At 45.7% G+C, this 26,602-nt stretch overlaps 12 non-coding genes across 12 annotated transcripts; 6 read left to right on the forward strand and 6 right to left on the reverse strand.

Annotated features, from left to right (window-relative positions):
- Positions 1 to 1,671: 1,671 nt before the first annotated feature.
- Positions 1,672 to 1,745, reverse strand: trnat-ggu (transfer RNA threonine (anticodon GGU)). Its single transcript has one exon. It is a non-coding gene; the product is annotated as a tRNA-Thr (tRNA).
- Positions 1,746 to 2,917: 1,172 nt separating this feature from the next.
- Positions 2,918 to 2,989, reverse strand: trnag-ucc (transfer RNA glycine (anticodon UCC)). Its single transcript has one exon. It is a non-coding gene; the product is annotated as a tRNA-Gly (tRNA).
- Positions 2,990 to 3,639: 650 nt separating this feature from the next.
- Positions 3,640 to 3,781, forward strand: LOC148642727 (U4 spliceosomal RNA). Its single transcript, XR_015929402.1, has one exon. It is a non-coding gene; the product is annotated as a U4 spliceosomal RNA (small nuclear RNA).
- Positions 3,782 to 4,674: 893 nt separating this feature from the next.
- On the forward strand, positions 4,675 to 4,745 carry trnag-gcc (transfer RNA glycine (anticodon GCC)). Its single transcript has one exon. It is a non-coding gene; the product is annotated as a tRNA-Gly (tRNA).
- A 560-nt stretch (positions 4,746 to 5,305) lies between these two features.
- trnai-aau (transfer RNA isoleucine (anticodon AAU)) lies at positions 5,306 to 5,379 on the forward strand. Its single transcript has one exon. It is a non-coding gene; the product is annotated as a tRNA-Ile (tRNA).
- Positions 5,380 to 10,828: 5,449 nt separating this feature from the next.
- On the reverse strand, positions 10,829 to 10,901 carry trnam-cau (transfer RNA methionine (anticodon CAU)). The gene has a single exon. It is a non-coding gene; the product is annotated as a tRNA-Met (tRNA).
- A 1,425-nt stretch (positions 10,902 to 12,326) lies between these two features.
- trnav-gac (transfer RNA valine (anticodon GAC)) lies at positions 12,327 to 12,399 on the forward strand. The gene has a single exon. It is a non-coding gene; the product is annotated as a tRNA-Val (tRNA).
- Positions 12,400 to 12,973: 574 nt separating this feature from the next.
- trnah-gug (transfer RNA histidin (anticodon GUG)) lies at positions 12,974 to 13,045 on the reverse strand. The gene has a single exon. It is a non-coding gene; the product is annotated as a tRNA-His (tRNA).
- A 201-nt stretch (positions 13,046 to 13,246) lies between these two features.
- On the forward strand, positions 13,247 to 13,318 carry trnae-uuc (transfer RNA glutamic acid (anticodon UUC)). The gene has a single exon. It is a non-coding gene; the product is annotated as a tRNA-Glu (tRNA).
- An 8,242-nt stretch (positions 13,319 to 21,560) lies between these two features.
- trnat-agu (transfer RNA threonine (anticodon AGU)) lies at positions 21,561 to 21,634 on the reverse strand. Its single transcript has one exon. It is a non-coding gene; the product is annotated as a tRNA-Thr (tRNA).
- Positions 21,635 to 24,486: 2,852 nt separating this feature from the next.
- Positions 24,487 to 24,559, reverse strand: trnav-aac (transfer RNA valine (anticodon AAC)). Its single transcript has one exon. It is a non-coding gene; the product is annotated as a tRNA-Val (tRNA).
- A 1,430-nt stretch (positions 24,560 to 25,989) lies between these two features.
- trnak-cuu (transfer RNA lysine (anticodon CUU)) lies at positions 25,990 to 26,062 on the forward strand. Its single transcript has one exon. It is a non-coding gene; the product is annotated as a tRNA-Lys (tRNA).
- The last annotated feature ends 540 nt before the right edge of the window (positions 26,063 to 26,602 follow it).

Genomic DNA, 26,602 nt, shown 5'->3' on the forward strand with positions numbered 1-26,602 from the left:
CGCTGCAATCTCATACGTTCAGAATCAAACCCGCAGCTGTTGTTCGACTTTATTTCTTGACTAATTACAACTGAGTGTCGCATGGGCAGTTACGTAAACTTGTCTGGTATATTTGAACACAAATGCCGTTCTTCAATTAAAACTAACAGTACATTGTCAGGGACATTCAGTTCTATACAAACAAGAGACAGACAAGAGAATATTTCTACCGTTCATGTGGACTACGTGTTGACTTACTGATCGGAATAATTGAAAAGTTCGGGTTCATAGCCGATGCAGTGCGTGCTAATTAGAACAGCAACGCTGAGCTCTCAGCACCGTACTGAGCCCAGGTGTTTTTCTAAAGCTGTCAGGTGCAGTTCATTTACATGAAGGAAATCTCTTACTGGGTACGATTACAATGCAGTAAGTAGCACAGACTACATAGGGAGTAGCCCGATGCGTATAAAAACGACCCGAGCCAGACAGGAGTCGAACCTGCAATCTCCTGAGCCGTAGTCAGACGCGTTATCCATTGCACCACTGGCCCTGGTGTGACACTGTAGCACTGCAACTAGTAAAATATTACCCCCGGTCCATTCTTTTCCAAAAGTGAGAAACACCTGTTTTCTGCATGTTGTCTGTTTTAAAACCATATCTCTTTAAACCAAACCAAGAGTTTGTCTTTTGCATTGATATTCTGATTCATTTCGATTTCAAAGACAAAATAAACATGATCTTCCAAAGCATCATAAAATTGTCCCTTCTTCCAGACTCTACTTCTCTCTTGTAGTAGTACAGCAGACCTTTCCAGGTGAGCAGATCACAGAGTCCGAAATGAGCTTCCTCCATCAAGCAAAGTACCTGAACATGACTCTGTCTTCATAAAAGCGCCCCTGTAATAAAGAAATTAAATCCGAAATCAAGAGGGCAGTTGCCTACTGAAGTTCAAGAAGTTATCAATTTTAACCTAGCAACACATTAAAGGCTGCATCTATACAAGTACGATTCTAGAAATGCTCACCAGATTACGTTTTAAGAAGGAACTGCGCCTCAGGTTCCGCCGAGATCTTAACTCGGATGGCAGGATTCAGAGTCCGGAGTGCGGACTGATGGCGCACGGAGGGTCCACATACTGTGGATCCCTCAGTGATCTTCCACGTATTCAAACCGCCAGCGTGTGACTCCCCTGTCCCCGTGACCTCATTGCTCTGCTCTCGCCTCTGTGCAGCCGAGCCCGACTCACGGTAAAGTGAAAAAAAAGATGCCCTCAACATGAGATTTACTCTGGAGCGAGGATAGATGTTACCTTTTTATCATTGAACAGGATGTATGTGATGTGGCGACTAGGTTCAATTTTGTATCCTCTTTAAAAGATTAAGGACTGGGGTGAGCGTGATTTACCACCCTTTCAGCTAAGAACCCAACGTGCGGACCGTTTAAGCTGCATAGACTCGGTCGTTTAACTCGTCTCCGTTAGCAGGGTTAAGGTTAAAGAAAAAAAACATTGCTGACTTCTTTTTTTTTGCCAGCCGCCAGCGCTGATTAGCAAGGTTTGTATTTCATGTTTTGCAAGTTGCATCCATTTTAAGAAAAACAAGTCGCGTTAAAGACAGGAAATGAATACTTGCAAGTCTAGCCGTAGGCAGTTGTTTGTAAGGACCAGTTCTGTTTGAGAAGACAGAACAAAGAAGACACCGCTGGGATTCGAACCCAGGATCTCCTATTTACCAGGCAGGCACTTTAACCAACTAAGCCCCAGCGCCCCGGGAGCATTATCCTTTTGCAGCCACTTGGACACACCACTCAGACACATCTGCATTCGGTGTGTGCTCCGCCTGCTCGCTGAGCAAGTTGCCACCTTTACATACAATAGCAACATCAACACCAAGAGAAAGGGTGACAAATGGCTTTTATCTGGAACATTTGATGTCCAAGGAGCTCAATGTGCTTTCTGTGTACAACAGGGCCACTGAACTCCACACTGGCCACTGAACCACAGCAGTGGCTTGCTGGCTTGACATCTCCTAAGGAAAATGTTGAAATCGAATGTGGAACAGGAAAATGGCCCTCGAGTACGAGGGAAAAAAAAGAAAAAGATCATCTGGAGCGCGCCAACCCATGTCCGGACAGCCCAGTTTCATCGACAAGGTGGCTGAGTGGTTAAGGCGATGGACTGCTAATCCATTGTGCTTTGCAGACATGGGTTTGAATCCCATTCTCATCGCTCTCCATGTCTGACACGTGTGCCCGTTCGATGTTGGCCCTCCTGTTGTTTGCTCTGGTGCTAGAGCCATACATTTTCTAGCGGTGGCTGAACATGGTATAGTGGGCCAACGTCGGTATCGAGCAGTGACAGTAACAGTACTTACTGTGCCCCATAAGAAATCGTTTGTCCCCGTTCAAAAGAGATTGTGCAATGTCCTGCGGCGTTCGGAAAGCAAACCTTTGACAGTTTGAAAAGAGGAATTTATTCTGCTTCCCGTGCGTGCAGTAGTTACAAAGTTGAACGTCTTTACACGATCTGCTGCAGTTTTCAGTGGGTGGGCTTTGTCAAATGGCTTGAAAAAACGCACTGTGTTTCGGCTCGGGAAACATCATGAGCAGTGTCCTGCATGTTTTCTGTGTATAGCTGTCTTTTAACGCATACAGAATTCATTCGAAATCATTGATTTCTCCAATTAACAAGGGTCCCTTTTTGAACCTGCGAGAAGCATTCTTTCAATGTAACAGATTTACTCCGGGGAAAGGCAGCATGACATTGAGAGTAGCTCAAGCTTTCAGCACCCATATCGGACTGCGTGTATGCAGACACCGCTCAGAATCCCCTGTTAGATTCTCCTTCAACTCCGTTTTGCAGTGCTTTAGCTCTTTCAAAAGGCTTCGCTTTGCTAGTCACAATCCAAGGCTCATAACAGCATTTGAAACCAATCCCCACTGCGTTAACCAGGAATTGAACCAGGGTCAACTGCTTGGAAGGCAGCTATGCTCACCACTATACCACCAACGCATGCCCACAGGCGCCCTGCAGGACACCACCAGAGAATGCTCACGATTTCGGAAGCTGTCTCCGGGACGTGCTGATTCCACACATCCTGAATAAATCATGATATTGTTAGTTGCTGTAGCTAGACGTTCAAATGAGTTTCATGGCCAGATGGACTGTTTCCTCCAGCGGTATAGTATTGCAGTGAGACAGCACGATGCCTGCAAGACTATGTCACGCTAAACGCCACAGATTGTGTTTGTCCGTTCGTGTCAGTCGTCCTGCAGCCACGGGAAGTGGGACACAAACATGCTGCAATGCTTTCAAGACGTTAGGATTTGTTTGTGTAACATCCGAGAAGAGTACTTGTGGCTTGAATGTGAACTGTACGTGCCCGCCCCCTTTCCTCTGTAGTGCATGAGTTCCTCCAGGCATGCCCTTCGTCATTGTTCTGTCATCTTGTATTTAAAGGGTTGTATTTCTGCTGCTGAAAATAAGCAACGGTTTTATCACAACGCCCTTTATTCCCAACGGAGCCCTTGTCTGTCATGAAATTCTTCAAAACCTCAAGCTAGAAGAAGAAGACGACAAATATGAAGCGTTACCGCAACGACATGCCATGAGACGATCGATAACGATTTCCATAGGATCCCCGCGGTTGCCTGGCAACCGTCAGCTTTGCGCAGTGGCAGTATCGTAGCCTGTGAGGTTTAGCCGAGGCGCGATTATTGCTAGTTGAAAACTTTTCCCAATACCCCGCTTCCGCCGGTTTGCAATACAATCGGCGAAAGCAATTTTTGACAGTCTCGTCAGAGACTGAGCAAGGTGTTTAAAGACAGATTTGGTCATGGTGACATCATGGTAGAAAGAAACGAGCTTGTTACGTCTCAACAGAAACGCTCTTTAGCTCTTTCAGCGTTATGCAGAGACCAGCGTCTGTCGAGATCACTTTTGAGTCAGCGCGAAACGCCGTGTGCTGTCAGTTTGATTTCATATTGCTCGTAGCGGCGCCCGGCTTTTGTCTGTCAAACGTTAGGTTGCGCTTCTTCATGCTGCATCGTCGGCATGAGTGGAGCTTTTTAAACGTCTGTACTTACTGCGATTCCTACGTCTACCACTAATGTAAGAGCTATTTCAAGTGCGGAGTGGTGCGGCTTTTGAAATGCTTGTGGGCATTTCTCTGTTGTTGATTCTTTTCTTGTGTGTAACAAAGTGGCATTTTCATGTCCGGACGGGGAGACTTTATCATTCCGACATGAAGCCACCCTTAAGTCCTCTGAGGCGTGTCTGTCTGCAAGGCTTGTATTTTGGAAATGTTTTTTTGAAACGGAGAACGACTTTGAAATAGGCTTACGCCGGCGCCTCGCGATCCAGGTAAGATTGTAGCAAGAACGCAGCGGCGGCGGGGCTTGCTGTAGTCGTGGCCGAGTGGTTAAGATGATGGACTAGAAATCCATTGGGGTCTCCCCGCGCAGATTCGAATCCTGCCGACTACGTTGTCCGCCTCCAGTCGGTGTGTTTCGGCGCAAGCAAAGAAGCGCGCCTCTTTGCTGTTCCTGGTGGTTTTAAAACGCCCAATCGCTTGTACCCGCTGTCTTGGAAATAAGTTCTTCAGCGTCCGCGAATGGCATTTTGCAGTTGGAAGCAGATGTCGACGCGTTTTGCACAGAGCACCAAAAAAGCGTCTTTTTTGAAAGCCCAGGAACTGAGCATTGGTGGTTCAGTGGTAGAATTCTCGCCTGCCACGCGGGAGGCTCGGGTTCGATTCCCGGCCAATGCAGTGGCTTTTGCAGCGAGCGGCTCCATCACTTGCATCCCCTTGCAACTCGCAACTCAAAAAACCTACTGAAGCTAAGCAGGTGTGAGCCAGGTCAGTACCCGGATGAGGGTGAGCTACAGGGAAAAACAAAGCTTCCAGCTGGAAGCGGTGTTAATGGTGCCGGCGGGGGGGCGCTCACCCTGAGGTCTGTGCGGGTCCCAATGCCCCAGTATAGTGACGGAGATGCTGTGTTGTAAAAGTGCGCTGTCTTTTGGATGAGATGTAAAACCGAGGTCACAGCGCTCTGTGGTCATTCAAAATGACCACCAAAACCTTTGACAAAAGCTCTTGGTAACTGATGGTCTTCAATAATGCTTCTCCTTTAGGTACATTTTAAATCAGCTGAAAAATGCTGTGAAATGGGGGGGGCACTTCAGGCCAGTGTAGGATTTGGGTTACAAGAAACATGAAACTGCACGAGAAAGCCCGTACACTGAATTACACAGCTTTCTATTCAAAGGAGGACAAAAGAAATTCCCTGAGTTCGATTTTTTGAAGCACAGAGAGGAGCACTGTTGTGAGGCCGGTTAGCTCAGTTGGTTCGAGCGTGGTGCTAATAACGCCAAGGTCACGGGTTCGAGCCCCGTACTGGCTAGGTCCTTTTCTCCTCTCTTAAAGCTGTTAGGTTCCTTTCCGTGGTGAGATGGGTTGTCATGCAACGCTGCCACATAGTGCTGACAGACAAGAGTGTTGCGGAAGAAGAGAAAAGTGTTTGAAGATTTAAGAGTGTTTTAGGTGGAGCCAAAATCAAGTGTCACAAATACAAGTGGGAGGATTTCCAATGTTTAATATGGTAAAAATAAGCGGAAGTTATCTGCCGGTCCGGCACAGTCTGCCATGCTTTTGTCATATACTGTAAAGTGGTGTCGAACTGGGTGTCGAACTGGAGCCTCACCATTTGCATATGTGAGGCTCCAGTTATACATCGAGTGTCACATTAAATGACAAAAATGAAGAGAGTTAAAGCAGCTGGAGAGGTTTTCTTACAACTTTTGAGCTGACACAGTTTTGGAAAATGTTTCCTTCACGCTGCACTGTACAACATAGGCAGCCAAGAGTCTCCAAAACAAAACAGAATTGACAGATAGGAGAAAATTCCCACTCATCCTGAAGTTCCCAAAATCCAGCACTGAGCGTAAACAAAGTGTCTAAGTAGCGTGGGAATGCTAACCCTAACCCTAGCTGGAGTTTGAGCAATCCAGCACTGAGCGTAAAAAGATGAGTCAAAGTAACGTCTAATCGGATTAGTTTCCTTAGAGCTGGTTCAGAGTTTGTTCAACAGTTTACCTTTCACAGATGCGCAAAGAAGAATGTTGGGGGTGCACGCTTCAAGGTGCCTTACAGCTGTAGGGAGTGATTCGAGACGATTCGTGGCGTGTGCTCGTTCCCATATACCGTATGCCCCGGGGTGCAGTGCTAGGATGATGTACAATACCGCTTGGGCACGTAACGGCGTTATACGGAAGGTTTTCGTTTGTTCGTTTTGTTTTGCTCTGCTTTGCTTTGTTTTGCTTTCCATCGCGTTGGTAAGAGCGTAAATAAAAAAGCGATTCCTGCGTCTACCACTAATGTAAGAGCTATTTCAAGTGCGACGTGGTGCGGCTTTTCAAATGCTTGTGGGCATTTCTCTGTTTTTGATTCTTTTTTTTGTGTGTAACAAAGTGGCATTTTCATGTCCGGACGGGGAGACTTTATCATTCCGACATGAAGCCACCCTTAAGTCCTCTGAGGCGTGTCTGTCTGCAAGGCTTGTATTTTGGAAATGTTTTTTTGAAACGGAGAACGACTTTGAAATAGGCTTCCGCCGGCGCCTCGCGATCCAGGTAAGATTGTAGCAAGAACGCAGCGGCAGTGGGGCTTGCTGTAGTCGTGGCCGAGTGCCACGTCGCTAGCGCTGGTTAGCAAGGTTTGTATTTCATGTTTTGCAAGTTGCATCCATTTTAAGAAAAACAAGTCGCATTAAAGACAGGAAATAAATACTTGCATTTAATTAAGTCTAGCCGTAGGCGGTTGTCCATAATGACCAGTTCTGTTCGAGAAGACAGAACAAAAAAGGCACCGCTGGGATTCGGACCCAGGACTTCCTGTTTACTAGGCAGGCGCTTTAACCAACTAAGCCACGGCGCCCCAGGAGCGCTGTCCTTTTGCAGCCACTTGGACACACCACTCAGACACATCTGCATTCGGTGTGTGCTCCGCCTGCTCGCTGAGCAAGTTGCCACCTTTTTCCTTTTTATGTAGAAGCCTGTCACCACCCTGCCACTGCTGTGAAGGTCACAGAAATGGTGCCCTGGATTCATGCTTCCCACTGTAAAAAGGTCACAAACGAACTGAGCAAAGCGCAGGAGTGATGTCTCCACAAGGACAGATGGGGATAACCTGCTTGGGACTGATGTGCACAGCCCTTTTCCTTTTTATGTAGAAGCCTGTCACCACCCCAAAAGAGGAAGAATCTAAACACGAAGCCTCTTTGTATACAAACTGGCTGAATGAAACTGATAATGAGGGGGATATGAGTAATTTGTGGTATAGATTTATAAATCATACTGTAAAGTTAAAGAAATTTAATGCATCTTGTTATATATGTGCTTTAATGCCTCATTCTACAGCCTCACCCATGCGACTTTTTATGAAATGTACTCTTTTATTAATATCACGTTAGAAGGCTTAGACGCTATCAAACAAGAATTAAGGGGAGTTAGATTAATGGCACTTCAGAACAGGTTCGTGCTGGACCTTCAAAATGCAGCATCTGGAGGAGTCTATGCTTTAGTAGGAGACTCCTGTTGTACATATATTCCAGCTAATGACGATGATTACGGAAATCTTACGCTCGCTATTCAGCATTTGAAAGAACTAAAAGACAATGTGAATAAACAGAGAGGCATAAAAGATACACCGGCTTTTCTCTCCTGGTTAGAATCACTGTTTGGGCCAGGGGGAATGTTTTTCTTTTAAGTTACTAACACCGATTATAGGGGCTGTGATACTTGTCTTCCTGTTTTTATGTTGCTGTATGACATGTATTATTCCAATGCTTCGCAATATGGAAATATGGTACCTAGGGGGATAAACTGTTCATCCTTCCAGTCTGGAGAATTGGCAGCTGTCTGACGTCAGTAAGTGATCCTTAAAAATTAATAGTTCCATGACAGTGTGCATCACCAGAAAATCAATTTCAATGCATTAAAACTCTTGTTATCCTTCTGATCATTGAAGTGTCATTGCCCCAGCACTGTATACTCTTACTTTTGACGCCTGTCTGAAGTTGGATCCATTTCTAAGAATGGTGACTCACATATCCTCATGCTCAACTTTGGCTCAACCACACAAACTATGAAGATAATCATCTGCTTTTGCTCCAAGATTTATGTTACTAGGCTCTCTCCTGGGGATCCTCGTGATCAAACATTGCCCTTATTGTGGATGATCCATGACAGAATTCAGGGAATTCAGAATTCTGATACCTCAGCTCAGATTCTGACTGGGCAGACTGTCATTGCCTGGTGTGAATGTGTGCATATCTGTTTTTGTGCATGTTCTGTGGCCTGTTGTACAGTACATCACAAATGAAAGGGAAATGGAAAACTAAAATAAGACTCAAGTGTTTTATCTTTCATTAACAGTGTTTCATTAGTATCTATGCTAGATCCTGTCATCCACTGCTTACCACGACAGGCTCTAGCACGGGATAGCAGCTAATACATTTAACAATCTCACTGCACAATGTTGTATATTCAAGGGCTGATCTTCTGTACTTTTTCTTTCACTTTTCATTTCCTAGAAACTCAGTCCTGCCAGGAATAATCTGAGAACAAAATCAATCTGAGTGAAAATCTAAGCAGAGGAAGATTGTTTTACAGAGTCAACAAGGTCTAATTCAAGGTCATCAGCACTAACAACATTCTCTCTGGAGACAGGCGATAAGAAAATTGAAAGTGTGTATTGTTACACAACAGCAGAGACTATGAGTTATGCTATCATGAGAGTGGTGATGGATTTTTTTCATTGCTTAGTTTTGCAGGTTCTGTACATTTGAACATTCAAAGTGACTAAAGTAAAGGAGTTTTCCCTTTTTACCACATAATTCCCAAAGATCAACACTAATAGAAAGCCTAATTCCAGCCAAGATTCAATTACTGTCTCTCAGGCATCCCAGCAGTGGATTTCATGACTTCAGACAGCCATCTTTATCAGTGGAGAACTCAATGCTCTGAGGTTTACTGGCAGAGTCTCACACTGGGTAATATGTTGGTAAATAATGTCCTATGGAATTCTACTATTGATAAATTCTACTATGGAACTGCGATGTGTCCTAAAAAAATCTTCTATGATAGTGGTACAGTCCATCACACCCCACCTACAGCCTTTAAAAGAGAAAAAAAAACTGACAACAACAAAGTAAGTCTGTGGTGTAATCAACTAGGTTTTGCAAACATACTTAACCTCTTCCAGCTACCAACATTACAAATGCTGTTTACACATTAGATGGTTATTTTTTGGCTTCTGATATTATGGTGGAAAAAGAGCCCTGGAATCTTTGTAGAAGGACAAAAGACGGAAAGAACAGGCAGTTTTACCATGGCGAAGAGAAGGGAAATATTGGAGAGAGCTTTTTTCATACACTTTTTATCATTGTTTTTCCAGCCCAACAATGATCAACAAATATGGGCAGGCGTCCTGTGCCAAATCCAATCTACCTTTCTTCCAAGCATACAGGAATGTCAGTGAATTAAATATTGACATGAAAATACCCAAAAATATGCAATCACACATATGCAGTTTGAGCAAACATAAGACAATACCCAAGTACCACAAACTACCAGGCATCATTAGCAGTTCAGGTGGGGAGCTGTGTCAGCATGCGTAGGCTGCAAAGAAACAAGTAATAGGTCTATTCCATGCTTAAAAGAGAAGAAAGAAAACACAACATTTCAGCCGTGGAGCCCTCACACCTGAAGAAGGCTCCACGGCCGAAACGTTGTGTTTTCTTTCTTCTCTTTTCATCTAGTGTCATTAGCCAGTTCCTGTCAAAATAAAACAGAAATGGATAACATTCTAGAGAGAGTTTGAAATACCAAGGTACAATTTAAACCATATTTCTTCCACTACAACCACAATATTTTGGAGAGATCGCTGAGCCTAACTGTTCTGGCATGTCCGTTAGCCTCCGTCCTGCTTCAGCAATGAATGCAACGGGGCACATTCTGAGGGAGATGCGGTCAATCAGGTTGCAGGAAAACCACGCTATGCTTTTTTTTGAGATCCTGAAAAGGACAGAGGGGCCATGTATATGTGTGCAGCTGGATATGTAATTGCAGGTGGCGTAGCAAATTCTGCTGAAGCCCCACTGCCTGGTGTGGACGGTAGCTGTGCATGTTGCAGCAGAATTGTGCATGTGAGATCAAGGGGGCATGTCATGTGTTTGAGCACTTCACTCCCTTCCGGAACCACGTGATTCCCTGAGTCCCAAAAATTTGTAAGTTCTTTGGATGACCTGTGGACCGATCTTTCACGATGAAGAATTCTTTAAGAAGAATAGATCTCGGCCCACCATCCCAATGCCTCCATCTCAAAACAGCAACCTCCCACTGCCCTTAGTCTGCAAGGCAGTCCTTTCAAGTGCAATGATGACGCCGGGACCTTCGTTGCCTATTGTACGAGCTGAACTTTTGTGCTCATCAATTCAACGCTCTTTCCATCAACTCATCTTGTCTTTTGACGCTTCGTGTTTTGTGCTCCTTTGACTATCGGCATATCGGGTGACTGCAAACACTGAAGTTCTTGCTTACGGAGTGTGGAACAGTGTTTTCAAGTGATCGCTGTTCTGTCATGTTGACGCCGAGTGAATCTTTCTTTGGCAACATGGGCAGGCTGACAGCAAAAGTAATGGCAAATTTCTTGACTTATTTCTGAATGTGAATGTTCTTTAGAAAAGGGATGCGGCGTTGCTTCTCCCCCGTGTAAAGGTCACGCATTCCAGACGTGGTTATGAGCGAACAGTTGCCGCAAGTGTTTGAAAAGAGCAAGAGAGGAAGCAGCCCTGCCCCGTGTGAGGATCAAACTCAGGACCTTCAGATGATGAGACTGACGCGCTACCAACTACGCCAACGAGGCCAGCTGCAGTACACAGCCGGTAAGTTTGCCTCATATGGATTTCAGTCAACCGTTCCCTAATCTTTAGACGCCCTCTGCTGGATGTTGCATTTGCCTTTTGATCTCACCGATACTTTTTTGGTCTGTTTCTGTTGCGAGTCCGTTTTTCAGATCTCACCTAGCACAAGTCTCTCTGGCTGAAGTGGCCTCTCTGCTTCAGCATCGTGCCCTCACTCAGCCATTAAAAACGTCACTCGGACTTCTGACATGCTGACATGAAATGTCAAGAGAGAGTGGCGGAGACGCTTAAGGCAGAGAGAAGATGAAGAGGGGGCGTGGCTGCGAAATGATTGACAGCTGCATGACGCTCTCCATGCAAGGCATGACCACAGGCTAAAGGACACCTTTCGGCACATCAAGCTCTAAGCACACACCTGGAGGACGTGGGAAATGATCCCGCTACCTCTCGCATGCAAAGCGAGCGCTGTACCATGCAAGCTAACCCCCCTCGCTGGGGCTCATGCCTCAGTGTCGCCTAGTGCCGCTTGTTCCCCTCTTACCGGGTGCAGTTCACTGCCCTTCGTCTGCAAGGCAGTCGTGTAATTGCGGCTTTCTTGACTTATTGATGAAGGTCTGACTGGACGAGCGAATGACGCCTCTCCCCCGTCCTCAAGCTCGCTGACAGAATAAAATGGAAAGTGCTGCCGTGGCTCATTGGTTTAGGGGTATGATTCTCGCTTAGGGTGTGGGAGGTCCTGGGTTCAACTCGCGGATGAGCTCTTGTGTGCTCTTTTTGTCCTCGTCCACAAGACTGGGAACTGATATCCACATCACCTTGCAGCATCTGCTTATGGCAAACGATGGAATGTGACTAATGACTGAACGAGCCTGGTGAATAATCATCACGTGGCACGATGAGAGCGTGCAGTCAGCTGTCCAAGGCAGCAACCTCATTGCTCGTTCAAAAGAACACGTACTGAAAACTCATCACCACTATGTCGTAAATGAGCACCGCGATCGCTTGTTGTCATGCGTCCTTACTTGGGAAATGCAGAAGCAAAAACTGCCCTCTCTCAGCCACCGAAACGTGTGCGGCTCGCCTTGCACTCTCTGCGCCTCGCATATTTATGGAGCTGTCTGCTCTTCTTTCTGTTGAAGTACGCAAGTTACGGGGCGTACTGCACACTATGATGTGCTCAATGACAGCTTTCAAGATTTGAAAACTATGAGCTTGATGGCTCAAGTCGAACGAATGTAGTTGTTACGCAATTGATGATCAAACGCACGTATTCTAACGATTCGTGAGAAGGTCCCTGGCTCGATCCCGGGTTTCGGCATTTTGTTTCATCGCACCCTTTGTTCCTCTCTCCAGCACCCCCTGCCTAAAGTGACGCTTCCCTTTTTCAGCCCGAAATGCAAGCGAGACACCAGCAGCTGTCCCTGCAGGTTTCCGTAGTATAGCGGCTATCACGTTCGCCTGACACGCGAAAGGTCCCCGGTTCGAGACCGGGCGGAAACAGCCTCGTTTTGCACGCTCCTGTACTTCACAGAGGTATTGAGCGACCGGTCATTTGTTCCCAATATATTTCCGGTGCCTTCATGCACTCTTGTACCAAACGCACGTTCCTTCTGTATGCGGAGCCGATCATTTGCAATTGGGCTGTGCCGACAGATCAGGACGAGCTCTGTCGGCTCAAAAGCAGCGCAGGACCTGCAAGAACAACAGAAAGATTAGCATCCAGCGGGGGCTTCTTAGTGAGCCAAAGATCTCAACAAGAATCGGCTCCAGCAACAGGGCTGGGCGCATTGTTCCATTCTCCGACCACTCTCGGTGTAAACAAGTCCCTCCTGGTCTCTGCTTGAATTGCACTTTCCTGCGTTTGCTTTGGTGTAACTGGCTTCCCCTGCATGGGCGAATGTGAAGAAGATCCTTAGTAAGTCATTGAAGAAACCCGAGAAGAGGTCGGAGTGGTCTCTGTCGTTCATCAACGATCCAGTCAGGCAGTACTCCTCTGTAAAGCGCCGTTCGTTCACATCAATTGGCTTTTTTTTGCCTTCATTCGTGCAAGTAGTAAAAGCAGACGCCCCTATTCTGCCGTGACCCGGATTCGAACCGGGGTTGTTGCGGGCACAACGCAAAGTACTGACCACTATACGATCACGGCGAGTTACCGATACACACGTGGCAGGGCGGAAAAGGCTGTGCTCTCTTCGTGTGACATAATTCGGGAAAGTCCTGACGTTGCATTTCAACTGAGCCCCAGTATACATCGACCCTTCGACACTCTGAGTGACAACTCTCTTGCGTGTTTTCTCATATTTATGTAGTTTGCTTGCATGATGCCCGGAACAGCAGGGTTGTGCACTCCCATATGGTCTAGCGGTTAGGATTCCTGGTTTTCACCCAGGCAGCCCGGGTTCGACTCCCGGTATGGGAACGTGTCAATTTTGCCTCCTGCTTTCCAAAAGATCAGCACTGTGTACGAAGGAGCCGCATTAAAACTACTCAACGTGCAAAACGTGCGAGAAGAGGGGGCGCTTGTTTCCAGCCGAAACTTCTCGCGTGTGAGACGAGCTGACCATCGCTGCAGGAGGTGGGAGGGTCACTCTGGTAGACAGGGCTGACCTTCGGCAATAGGATTTATACTCTCCAAGATGATATTTGCACTTTCTGGAGAGGCGATTTTCTCCACTTCAGTAGCCCGATTTCGTCGATTGCGTGGAGAGGGCTGTAGAATGTGGCGCCGTCTTTCCTGCTCCGTCCATGACAGGCGTGCTGGTCTCTGGAGAGAGAGCACGGTCCATCAGCGCACCCCAATAAAGGCACTGGAAGCAGCTGAATCGCATTGGCGAAGCTCAGCGCTGGGCCGGTGGGCACATCTGACCACAGTTTCCGTAGTGTAGTGGTTATCACGTTCGCCTCACACGCGAAAGGTCCCCGGCTCGAAACCGGGCGGAAACAGACCAGACTTCTTCTGTCGCCACGCACAAAAGGGGATTGGGGATTCGCCTAGCGCTGTGATCGAACAGACCCACTCACCTCTTAGTGTGGCGGGATCTGCACAGTGCATGTCGCAGCGCATCCTGCTTTCACTTCAATGCGCGTCCTGATGTACCCCGGTCTCCCGCGTGACAGGTGGGGACAGGTGACAGGTCCTATACTAACGAGGAAGACATCGCTCTCTCCGACCCCCGGCATCGTGTCCCGACCCACCGTGCTGGAAGCCGACTCGTGCTGTGATTCCTTTACGGAGCAGAAATGACAACCGAGGAGCCGAGAGATCATTTCAGCATTTCGCGTCTGAACGGAAAACACAAACGCCCAACTCGGAATGATTTGCCTTTGACGCTTATCAAAGCGTTCTTTGTGCATCGAACAGACCCACTCACCTCTTAGTGTGGCGGGATCTGCACAGTGCATGTCGCAGCGCTCCCTGCTTTCACTTCAATGTGCTTCCTGATGTCGAGTCGTTTGCCGTGCGGAGGCTCTGAAAGCGAGAGCAATGAAAAGGTGCACGACACTGTGAAATAAACATTAATAAATGCATATATAACGTCGAAAACACATCTAACACTAGGAGTATACAGCACTCTGCACAGTGTACGAAGTAAATTATTTTCGCAGTAATTAATTATATTTACTATATTTATTATACACGTGTAAATTAATTACTGCGAAAATAATTTACTTCGTACACTGTACAGAGTGCTATGGAAGCCCGTTTCCGCCAGGAAGGAAAAAAAAACGCGCTATGGTATCTCAGAATTGCGACTTAGTATCTCAGAATTGCGACTTAGCATCTCAGAATTGCGACTTAGCATCTCAGAATTGCGACTTAGTAAGTCAGAATTCCGACTTAGTATCTCAGAATTGCGACTTAGTAAGTCAGAATTCCGACTTAGTATCTCAGAATTGCGACTTAGTATCTCAGAATTGCGACTTAGCAACTCAGAATTCCGACTTAGTATCTCAGAATTGCGACTTAGTAAGTCAGAATTCCGACTTAGTATCTCAGAATTGCGACTTAGTAAGTCAGAATTCCGACTTAGTATCTCAGAATTGCGACTTAGCAACTCAGAATTCCGACTTAGTATCTCAGAATTGCGACTTAGCAACTCAGAATTCCGACTTAGTAACTCAGAATTCCGACTTTATATCTCACATTTGTGACTTCGAAATAGCCGTATTCCATTGTCTGTCCTTTTGTTATTGTAACGGATTCGGGTTCTAGGGCTTGTGCCCTCGCCGCTCCCACCCTTGTTCGTGCCTCGCTGCACTGGCTCACTTTCTTTAACCCCGGCGGCCAGCATCCCTGTTATGCGCAGGGGAGGGTGGTGTACTGCAACCAGATCGTACAACCTGTATGTCGGCCGTTCCGTTACACTATTTTCATGAATCGTACAGGATCATAGGATCTATAAGCCTGAAGACTTGTCCTGTACAGTGCCCTGATAAAAATCAAATTAATTACTCTAATTTTTATAGAATCCCATTTCCGCCAGTGAGGCTTCCATAGTACCCGGATGGAATAGTGCACGGTGGGCTTTTTAAAATAATTTTTATTTACGTAGACAGAATATGAAATAAGATACAGAAATAGGCACTTCACATTCAGAAGAATTCACAATTATAAAAGCTGAAACATACTTTTTACGTATTTCCATTGTATGTCCTTTTTTACTTAAAAAAGAAGGTCTTCTTTAGCTCAGCTGGCAAGACTCAGGTTCGAGCCAGTGCAGCGAGGCACGAACTAGGGTGGGAGCGGCGAGGGCACAATCCCTAGAACCTGAATCCGTTACAATAACAAAAGGACAGACAATGAAATATGGCTATTTCGAAGTCACAAATGTGAGAGTTGCTAAGTCGCAATTCTGAGATACTAAGTCGGAATTCTGACTTGCTAAGTCGCAATTCTGAGATACTAAGTCGGAATTCTGACTTGCTAAGTCGCAATTCTGAGATACTAAGTCGGAATTCTGACTTGCTAAGTCGCAATTCTGAGATACTAAGTCGGAATTCTGACTTACTAAGTCGCAATTCTGAGATACTAAGTCGGAATTCTGACTTACTAAGTCGCAATTCTGAGATACTAAGTCGGAATTCTGACTTACTAAGTCGTAATTCTGAGATACCATAGCGCGTTTTTTTTTTACTCCCTGGCGGAAACGGGCTTCCATAGAGTGCCGTATACTCCTAGTGTTAGATGTGTTTTCGACGTTATATATGCATTTATTAATGTCGTCGATTTTACGGTTGCAATTCGACGTTGATTATACGTCGAGGCGACGTATATATACGTATAGCCGTATTTTCACCGTGAATATACGTATATTCGACGAATCAATGCCCACAGCTTGGCATACAAGGGTTTTGCTGAGGGGGTCTTGCCACCTGCCTGAAAAAAAACAGTAAAATGTTTGAGTGCCTATAGAGTTTCTATTTCTATTTTCTTGAGAAAAGTTGATACCATTTCCTGGAAACCCCGTCCCCCATCAGTGCGCGGTGCCCGGGGAAAAATCTGTAGGGGGGCGTCTGAAATTCTGAGCGGGGGTGATATTTCGGTTGAAACGGAGCTGTACGGTGCAGCTACCCAAATGAAATCTCGCAGCTATGCCATTGATTAGTGCTTCATGATAGAAGATATCGACTAGCAATCTGGTATTTGCGATGAAGTTCAGTTTCACATTTTTCGTCACTCTCACTGGAGAGTATTGCCTGGAGCGAAAAGTACCATAAGCGTTCATTTTTGCAGCTACATGGACGTTCTGAATCGTTAAGAAAAAATGTTGTAAAACCAACAGAAAGCACAGACTGCTATAACTAGTCCTAGTTATATAACGATTTTAAGTATAATGATAAACTACTGCAAGGAATCGGTCCACCTGAGCAAACAGGATCGTAATGTTGACACTCAATAACGACACTGATATGTGCAGTTCCTGGACGGATAGCCCTCCTGCCCATCAAACAGACTGAGTGACTGTTCCTGTCATTTAGTGTTGTCTGACCATTGACAAAGTACAACTATTTTTTTAGGGCGCAAATTAAGTTAGGTAAATCTTTTTGCCCAAAACTGAAGGGGCAACATTCCCCCCTCCCCCCGTGATGCCAGGCCTGTCCCCATCCTATTCCATAATGTCATTATATATAATACCATACAACAGTGACCGATCCTTACTAACTACATGCGTTAAAATTGCACATCAGCTCATAGCAGGGGGCACATAGCCGCGATGTATTATCAATGTTATATTTCAACCATAATATCGACAACATTAATAAACGCATACGTTGAGAAAATATCGAACCCAGCATATTTTCCGGTTATATACCACAATGCATTGCTAGTATTCGTTGGTCACAATTTTGGACACGTTTTTCAAACGTAGAAGTATATCCGCAAATATCTCAGCAATCCTCTTTTGACGAGTAAGTATGAACAATAATAATACTATCTGAATACATACAGATCTTTCTTAATATTATTTTGATTAAAATAGTACGTGAATAAGCAAAAAATGGCACATAAAATAGTGTGAATGGGGAAGATGACACAAAATCGTTTTGCCGTTTCTCTATTCTTATTCTATGTTGTACTTTCAAACTTTGGGTACTCTTTAATTAGGACAGACTTTATTGCTCAACTGCTATGATGCAAGCCAAATTTTATACATTTATTTCAGTTTTGAGCTTAGTAAACCGTTCACTTTTTAGATTATACTAAAGAAGATATTAATCATCATTTATTTGGGAAGTAATATTATATAATTTTCTCCTAGCTGCGGTGCTGAAGTCCCACCCTACATCAACAGAAAAAGAAATAAAGGAGCACGCAATGTGTTACTTGAAGAATGCATATGAAAGACAGGGGGCCAGGAGATCTGGACACTGAAAATAATAGGTTTTTGGTTCTAACTGTTAGGACAATTAGGCAGGGTTTGCAAATAGTGGAAAAAAATCATCTTAACTTCCATTGTAATATTTTTTTTTTCTTGGAAATATAGAAGTTGTACATTTTAAAATGTATATTTGAATCAAAATGTGGTTTTGAGTTAGTGTGTTAATGTAATTAGTTTTGTGTTTGTCATTACTATACTGTATATTGCCATGTTACCAGAATTTGTAGCTGAAGTTTAAGACTAGTTGTGTTTTTTATGATTATTGCCCATATGTTGATTGTTGATTGATTGTATACAATGTATAATTTGAAATACATATGTTTCAGGTGTGAATGTGTATTTTCAGAATACATTTCTAAATCTAATCATTGGCTTGGTTTACTTGTTTCTACACCTATAAAATCTATCTTTGATGTATAATAGACCTCTACCCATATACGTATAATAGACCTCTAACCATATACGTATAATAGACCTCTAAAGTTATCCGTATAATAGACCTCTAACCATATACGTATAACAGACCTCTAACCATATACGTATAATAGACCTCTAAAGTTATACGTATAATAGACCTCTAAAGTTATACGTATAATAGACCTCTAACCATATACGTATAATAGTCCTCTAAAGTTATCCGTATAATAGACCTCTAAAGTTATCCGGAACTCCAACCATATATGTATAATAGTCCTCTAAATTTATCCGTATAATAGAACTCCAACCATTTATGTATAATGAACGTCTAAACATAGACGTATAATTGACGTATAACTTTAGACGTATATTAGAATTTCATTCTAGACGAATTGTAGACCACATTTAGACGTATAAGGTATGCGTTTAATAGACGTATATTATACGTCTTTTGCCCACTGGGTGGGCTCCAGATGCACATGGAAGCAATCAAGTGTTTCATCCGAGCTGTTTCAAAGACTGCCCAAGAGCTTTCCTTTCACAGAGGCGCAACGATTAATGATGGGGGTGCACCCTTCAATGCGCCTTACGACTCTAGGGAGTGATTGAGACGATTCGTAGCGTGTGCTCATTTCTCTCTATTCCCCGTGTTGCAGTGGTAGGATGACGTAAATTACTGCTTCGACACGTAACGCCATTATAATCACGTGCAGGAGCTGAGGGCTTTAGTTTTGTTTCGTTTTCCATGACGTTCGTAAGCGCGCAAATCAAAGGCAAGTCCTGCGTCTAACACGAACGTAAATGCTTTTGAAAGTGCAGTGTGGTGCAGCTTGTAAAATCCTTGTCCACATTTGTGGTTTGTTGATGTTTGTTCTGTCTGCCAAAGTTGCATTTTGACATCCGGACGGGGGGACTTTATCATTTGAACGTGAAGCCAGCCTTAAACCCTCTGAGGTGTGTCTGTCTGCCGGCACGTATCTTGTGAAAGGTTTTTTTTTTTTTAACGGAGAGCAACTTTAAAAAGGTATCCGCAGCCACCTCGCAGTCCGTGTTTGATTATAGGAGGAATGCGGCGGCGGCGAGCTCGCATTTGTCGTGCTCGAGTGTTTAAGGCGATGGGATCGAAATGCGTTGGGGACTCCCCGCGCAGGTTCGAAACCTGCCGACTCCGGCGTCTGCCGCATGTCGCCTTGTGCCTGCGCGGCAGAGGCGAAGTGCCGCTTCTCCTTTCCTGGTACTATAACAACGCGAAATCGCTTGGACCTGCTGCCATGGACATCAATTCTTCAGATAACCACACACTTTGCCTTCGCACCTCTGGTGCTCTGCTTATGCCTTTGAAAACCTAATGAATAAAGCTGAAAGAACCGACACGATATGTAGGTGCTGGTAAAGCACGCAGTAAAGAACTGTTAACAGCAAGGGTTTCAGTGGGTTAACTGAGGAGAAGGCGTGATCGCTAATTGTTGACTTTTTATTTGGTGTTAGAAACACTCTTACTGTGCATGACGTGCAACAAATGTAGCCACAGAAATTGCATCACGCTTTCATGTATGCTATTGCAAACACCAACGTTGCCTAGATAGAAAACCGAAATAGCCGTGGGTTTGCTTGCTGGTCTGAAGGATCTCTCTTCGAATCTCTATCATTTGTCAATGGAAGTAAAAGGCGCTGCAATCTGATACGTTCAGAATCAAACCCGCAGCTGTTGTTCGACTTTATTTCTTGACTAATTACAACTGAGTGTCGCATGAGCAGTTACATAAACTTGTCTGGTATATTTGAACACAAATGCCGTTCTTCAATTAAAACTAACAGTACATTGTCAGGGACATTCAGTTCTATACAAACAAGAGACAGACAAGAGAATATTTCTACCGTTCATGTGGACTACGTGTTGACTTACTGATCGGAATAATTGAAAGGTTCGGGCTCATAGCCGATGCAGTGCGTGCTAATTAGAACAGCAACGCTGAGCTCTCAGCACCGTACTGAGCCCAGGTGTTTTTCTAAAGCTGTCAGGTGCAGTTCATTTACATGAAGGAAATCTCTTACTGGGTACGATTACAATGCAGTAAGTAGCACAGACTACTTAGGGAGCAGCCCGATGTGTTTAAAAATGACCCGAGCCAGGTAAGAGTCGAACCTACAATCTCCTGATTCGTAATCAGACGCCTTATCCATTGCGCCACTGGACCTGGTGTAACACTGCAGGACTGTAACCCAGTGAGCTCAGCCCTGCAACTAGTAAAATATTACCCCCGGTCCATTCTTTTCCAAAAGTGAGAAACACCTGTTTTCTACATGTTGTCTGTTTTAAAACCATATCTCTTTAAACCAAACCAAAGAGTTTGTCTTTTGCACTGCTATTCTGATTCATTTCGATTTCAAAGAAAAAAAAAACATTACCTTCCAAAGCATCATAAAATTGTCCCTTCTTCCAGACTCTACTTCTCTCTTGTAGTAGTACAGCAGACCTTTCCAGGTGAGCAGATCACAGAGTCCGAAATGAGCTTCCTCAATCAAGCAAAGTACCTGAACATGACTCTGTCATCATAAAAGCGCCCCTGTAATAAAGAAATTAAATCCGAAATCAAGAGGGCAGTTGCCTACTGAAATACAAGAAGTCATCAATTTTAACCTAGCAACACATTAAAGGCTGCATCTATACAAGTACGATTCTAGAAATGCTCACCAGATTACGTTTTAAGAAGGAACTGTGCCTCAGGTTCCGCCGAGATCTTAACTCGGATGGCAGGATTCAGAGTCCGGAGTGCGGACTGATGGCGCACGGAGGGTCCATATACTGTGGATCCCTCAGTGATCTTCCGCGTATTCAAACCACCAGCGTGTGACTCCCCTGTCCCCGTGACCTCATTGGTCTGCTCTCTCCTCTGTGCAGCCGAGCCCGACTCACGGTAAAGTGAAAAAAAATATGCCCTCAACGTGAGATTTAGTCTGGAGCGAGGATAGATGTTACCTTTTTATCATTGAACAGGATGTATGTGATGTGGCGACTAGGTTCAATTTTGTATCCTCTTTAAAAGATTAAGGACTGGGGTGAGCGTGATTTACCAGCTAAGAACCCGACGTGCGCACCGTTTAAGCTGCATAGACTCGGTCGTTTAACTCTTCTCCATTAGTAGGGTTAAGGTTAAAGAAAAAAACATTGCTGACTTCTTTTTTTTTTGCCAGCCGCTAGCGCTGATTAGCAAGGTTTGTATTTCATGTTTTGCAAGTTGCATCCATTTTAAGAAAAACAAGTCGCGTTAAAGACAGGAAATGAATACTTGCATTTAATTAAGTCTAGCCGTAGGCGGTTGTCCATAATGACCAGTACTGTTCAAGAAGACAGAACAAAGAAGGCACCGCTGGGATTCGAACCCAGGATCTCCTGTTTACTAGACAGGCGCTTTAACCAACTAAGCCACAGTGCCCCGGGAGTGTTGTCCTTTTGCAGCCACTTGGACACACCTTTAGAAAAACATTTTGTTAGGCATTCTGCCTCAGCCTAAACACCTATAGCTTGCAAAGCGCATGCTATTAGACAGGCACCTCTGCAAGACCTTAAGAGTCTCTTAAACTAGTGATAGTAAGGTGTTCCCAATGGGTGATGTTCGGCTTTCAAATCATCTCATCCGTGGAAGCGCCGAGATGCAGCTGTTTAAGGCTTAGAAGCAGCTGACTGTTTCACTACCTAGCTGATCACTGTCAGTCAGGGAGCTTAGAGGTGAAAAGCCTGTCTGAGAGACAATTCGCCATCGATCAGTTCAATATGTTCCGTACCAGCTCGGCGCACCCGAGATCATCTTGGTAGCCATGTAGCTCAGATGAGTGAGAGCTTGTGTGTATTTACCACCGTGATTGGATGCCGGCCCTTCTCAGGTCACAGTAAACCTTCTGCTCAAAAAAAGTGAGGTAAAACCTCACTCTGCACAGTAAAACCTAAAAAAGTGAGGTTTTATTTAATCTCTGACCAAGGGAAACGTTTCATTTTTTCAAAGAAATGTTTGTTAAAAAATAAAGTCATAGTTCCATGGGATTCAATCATAGACCGTGTGACATGGAAGTCAGGAACCTAACCCACTAAAGCACTACAGAAACATTATCGACAGACAATGTACAGCGTGTACTATTCTTGTGTTGCGGTACATGAATATAATTATATCGTTATTAATTTCTAATTTATAACTTTATTAACTTTATAAATTAACTTTATAAATTTATTAACGTTATTAATTAATTTCACGACGCACAGACAGAGCGTGGGGAGCCGCCGCCTGCAAACACAGCTCCAGGCAGGACTCCGCTCTGCAGGAGCCGCAGAGCAGAGGAGATGGGGGCAGCTTAGCTCCTGTGCAGAGACCTGAGCTGTTGTTGCTGCGGACGCTGTCTTTTCTGCACTCGGGGTAGGAGTGAATGTTGAGTTGCCCTTAGAAATGAAGCAGAGCACTTCAACGGCACGGGTGTGTGTGTGTGCGCCCTGGTGATTCTGGGAGACAGATCGAACCTGGGCTAAAAGAGAGGAGGCTTAGCCCTCTTCCATTTACTAGTTCAAAGTTGTACAACCCATTTGTATCTGCTAGGCGGCGCAGTCGTCGTGCACAAAGAACGCTTTGAAAAGCGTCAAAGGCAAGTCATTCTGAGTTGGTCGTTTGTGTTTTCCGTTCAGACGCGAAATGCTGAAATGATCTCTCGGCTCCTCGGTTGTCATTTCTGCTCCGTAAAGGAATCACAGCACGCGTCGGCTTCCAGCACGGTGGGTCGGGACACGATGCCGGGGGGTCGGAGAGAGCGATGTCTTCCTCATTAGTATAGGACCTGTCACCTGTCCCCACCTGTCACGCGGGAGACAGGGGTACATCAGGACGCGCATTGAAGTGAAAGCAGGATGCGCTGCGACATGCACTGTGCAGATCCCGCCACACTAAGAGGTGAGTGGGTCTGTTCGATAACAGCGCTAGGCGAATCCCCAATCCCCTTTTGTGCGTGGCGACAAAAGAAGTCTGAAGTCCGTTTCCACCCGGGGACCTTTCGCGTGTGAGGCGAACGTGATAACCACTACACTACGGAAACAGTGGTCAGATGTGCCCAGCGGCCCAGTGCTGAGCTTCGCCAATGCGATTCAGCGGCTTCCAGTGCCTTTATTGGTGTGCGCTGATGGACCGTGCTCTCTCTCCAGAGTCCAGCACGCCTGTCATGGACGGAGCAGGAAAGGCGGCGCCACATTCTACAGCCCTCTCCACGCAATCGACGAAATCGGGCTACTGAAGTGGAGAAAATCGCCTCTCCAGAAAGTGCAAATATCATCTTGGAGAGTATAAATCCTATTGCCAAAGGTCAGCCCTGTCTACCAGAGTAACCCTCCCACCTCCTGCAGCGATGGTCAGCTCTGGCCGCCTGGGTGAAAACCAGGAATCCTAACCGCTAGACCATATAGGAGCGCACAACCCTGCTGTTCCGAGCATCATGCAAGCAAACTACAGAAATATTAGAAAACACGCAAGAGAGTTGTCACTCAGAGTGTCGAAGGGTCGATGTATACTGGGGCTCAGTTGAAATGCAACGTCAGGACTTTTCCGAATTATGTCACATGAAGAGAGCACAGCCTTTTCCGCCCTGCCACGTGTGTATCGGTAACTCGCCGTGATCGTATAGTGGTCAGTACTTTGCGTTGTGGCCGCAACAACCCCGGTTCGAATCGGGGTCACGGCAGAATAGGGGCGTCTGCTTTTACTACTTGCACGAATGAAGGCAAAAAAAAGCCAATCGATGTGAACGAACGGCGCTTTACAGAGGAGTACTGCCTGACTGGATCGTTGATGAACGACAGAGGCCACTCCGACCTCTTCTCGGGTTTCTTCAATGACTTACTAAGGATCTTCTTCACATTCGCCCATGCAGGGGAAGCCAGTTACACCAAAGCAAACGCAGGAAAGTGCAATTCAAGCAGAGACCAGGAGGGACTTGTTTACACCGAGAGTGGTCGGAGAATGGAACAATGCGCCCAGCCCTGTTGCTGGAGCCGATTCTTGATGAGATCTTGGGCTCACTAAGAAGCCCCCGCTGGATGCTAATCTTTCTGTTGTTCTTGCAGGTCCTGCGCTGCTTTTGAGCCGACAGAGCTCGTCCTGGTCTGTCGGGACAGCCCAATGGCAAATGATCGGCTCCGCGTACAGAAGGAACGTGCGTTTGGTACAAGAGTGCATGAAGGCACCGGAAATACATTGGGAACAAATGACCGGTCGCTCAAGACCTCTGTGAGGTACAGGAGCGTGCAAATCGAGGCTGTTTCCACCCGGTCTCGAACCGGGGACCTTTCGCGTGTTAGGCGAACGTGATAACCACTACACTACGGAAACCTGTAATATTTGCTGCTGGTGTATCGCTTGCGTTTCGGGCTGAGAAAGGGACGCGTCATTTTAGGCAGGGGGCGCTGGAGAGAGGAACAAAGGGAGCGATGAAACAAAATGCCGAAACCCGGGATTGAGCCAAGGATCTTTAGAACATACTCTCACGAATCGTTAGAATATGTGCGTTTGATCATCAATTGCGTAACAACCACATTCGTTCGACTTGAGCCATCAAGCTCATAGTTTTCAAATCTTGAAAGCTGTCATTGAGCACATCATAGTCTGCAGTACGCCCCGTAACTTGCGTACTTCAACAGAAAGAAGAGCAGACAGCTCCATAAATATGCGAGGCGCAGAGAGTGCAAGGCGAGCCGCACACGTTTCGGTGGCTGAGAGAGGGCAGTTTTTGCTTCTGCATTTCCCAAGTAAGGACGCATGACAACAAGCGATTGCGGTGCTCATTTACGACATAGTGGTGATGAGTTTTCAGTACGTGTTCTTTTGAACGAGCAATGAGGTTGCTGCCTTGGACAGCTGACTGCACGCTCTCATTGTGCCACGTGATGAGTATTCACCAGGCTCGTTCAGTCATTAGTCACATTCCATCATTTGCCATAAGCAGATGCTGCAAGGTGATGTGGATATCAGTTCCCAGTCACGAGGACAAAAAGAGCACACAAGGGCTCAGCCGGGAGTTGAACCCGGGACCTCCCACACCCTAAGTGAGAATCATACCCCTAAACCAATGAGCCACAGCAGCACTTTCTATTTTATCCTGTCAGCGAGCTTGAGGACGGGGGAGAGGCGTCATTCGCTCGTCCAGTCAGACCTTCATCAATAAGTCAAGAAAGCCGCAATTACACGACTGCCTTGCAGACGAAGGGCAGTGAACTGCACCCGGTAAGAGGGGAACAAGCGGCACTAGGCGACACCGAGGCATGAGCCCCAGCGAGGGGGGTTAGCTTGCATGGTACGGCGCTCGCTTTGCATGCGAGAGGTAGCGGGATCGTTTCCCACGTCCTCCAGGTGTGTGCTTAGAGCTTGATGTGCCGAAAGGTGTCCTTTAGCCTGTGGTCACACCTTGCATGGAGAGCGTCATGCAGCTGTCAATCATTTCACAGCCACGCCCCCTCTTCATCTTCTCTCTGCCTTAAGCGTCTCCGCCACTCTCTCTTGACATTTCATGTCAGCATGTCAGAAGTCCGAGTGACGTTTTTAATGGCTGAGTGAGGGCACGATGCTGAAGCAGAGAGGCCACTTCAGCCAGAGAGACTTGTGCTAGGTGAGATCTGAAAAACAGACTCGCAACAGAAACAGACCAAAAAAGTATCGGTGAGATCAAAAGGCAAATGCAACATCCAGCAGAGGGCGTCTGAAGATTAGGGAACGGGCGACTGAAATCCATATGAGGCAAACTTTCCGGCTGTGCACTGCAGCTGGCCTCGTTGGCGTAGTTGGTAGCGCATCAGTCTCTTTATCTGAAGGTCCTGAGTTTGATCCTCACACGGGGCATGGCTGCTTGCTCTTTTCAAACACTTGCGGCAACTGTTCGCTCATAACCACGTCTGGAATGCGTGACCTTTACACGGGGGAGAAGCAACGCCGCATCCCTTTTCTAAAGAACATTCATATTCAGAAATAAGTCAAGAAATTTGCCATTACTTTTGCTGTCAGCCTGCCCATGTTGCCAAAGAAAGATTCACTCGGCGTCAACATGACAGAACAGCGATCACTTGAAAACACTGTTCCACACTCCGTAAGCAAGAACTTCAGTGTTTGCAGTCACCCGATATGCCGATAGTCAAAGGAGCACAAAACACGAAGCGTCAAAAGACAAGATGAGTTGATGGAAAGAGCGTTGAATTGATGAGCACAAAAGTTCAGCTCGTACAATAGGCAACGAAGGTCCCGGCGTCATCATCGCACTTGAAAGGACTGCCTTGCAGATTAAGGGCAGTGGGAGGTTGCTGTTTTGAGATGGAGGCATTGGGATGGTGGGCCGAGATCTATTCTTCTTAAGGAATTCTTCATCGTGAAAGATCGGTCCACAGA

The sequence above is a fragment of the Lepisosteus platostomus genome, chromosome 22, assembly GCF_059453375.1.
Source record: "Lepisosteus platostomus isolate fLepPlt1 chromosome 22, fLepPlt1.hap1, whole genome shotgun sequence".
Taxonomy (NCBI): Eukaryota; Metazoa; Chordata; class Actinopteri; order Semionotiformes; family Lepisosteidae; genus Lepisosteus; species Lepisosteus platostomus.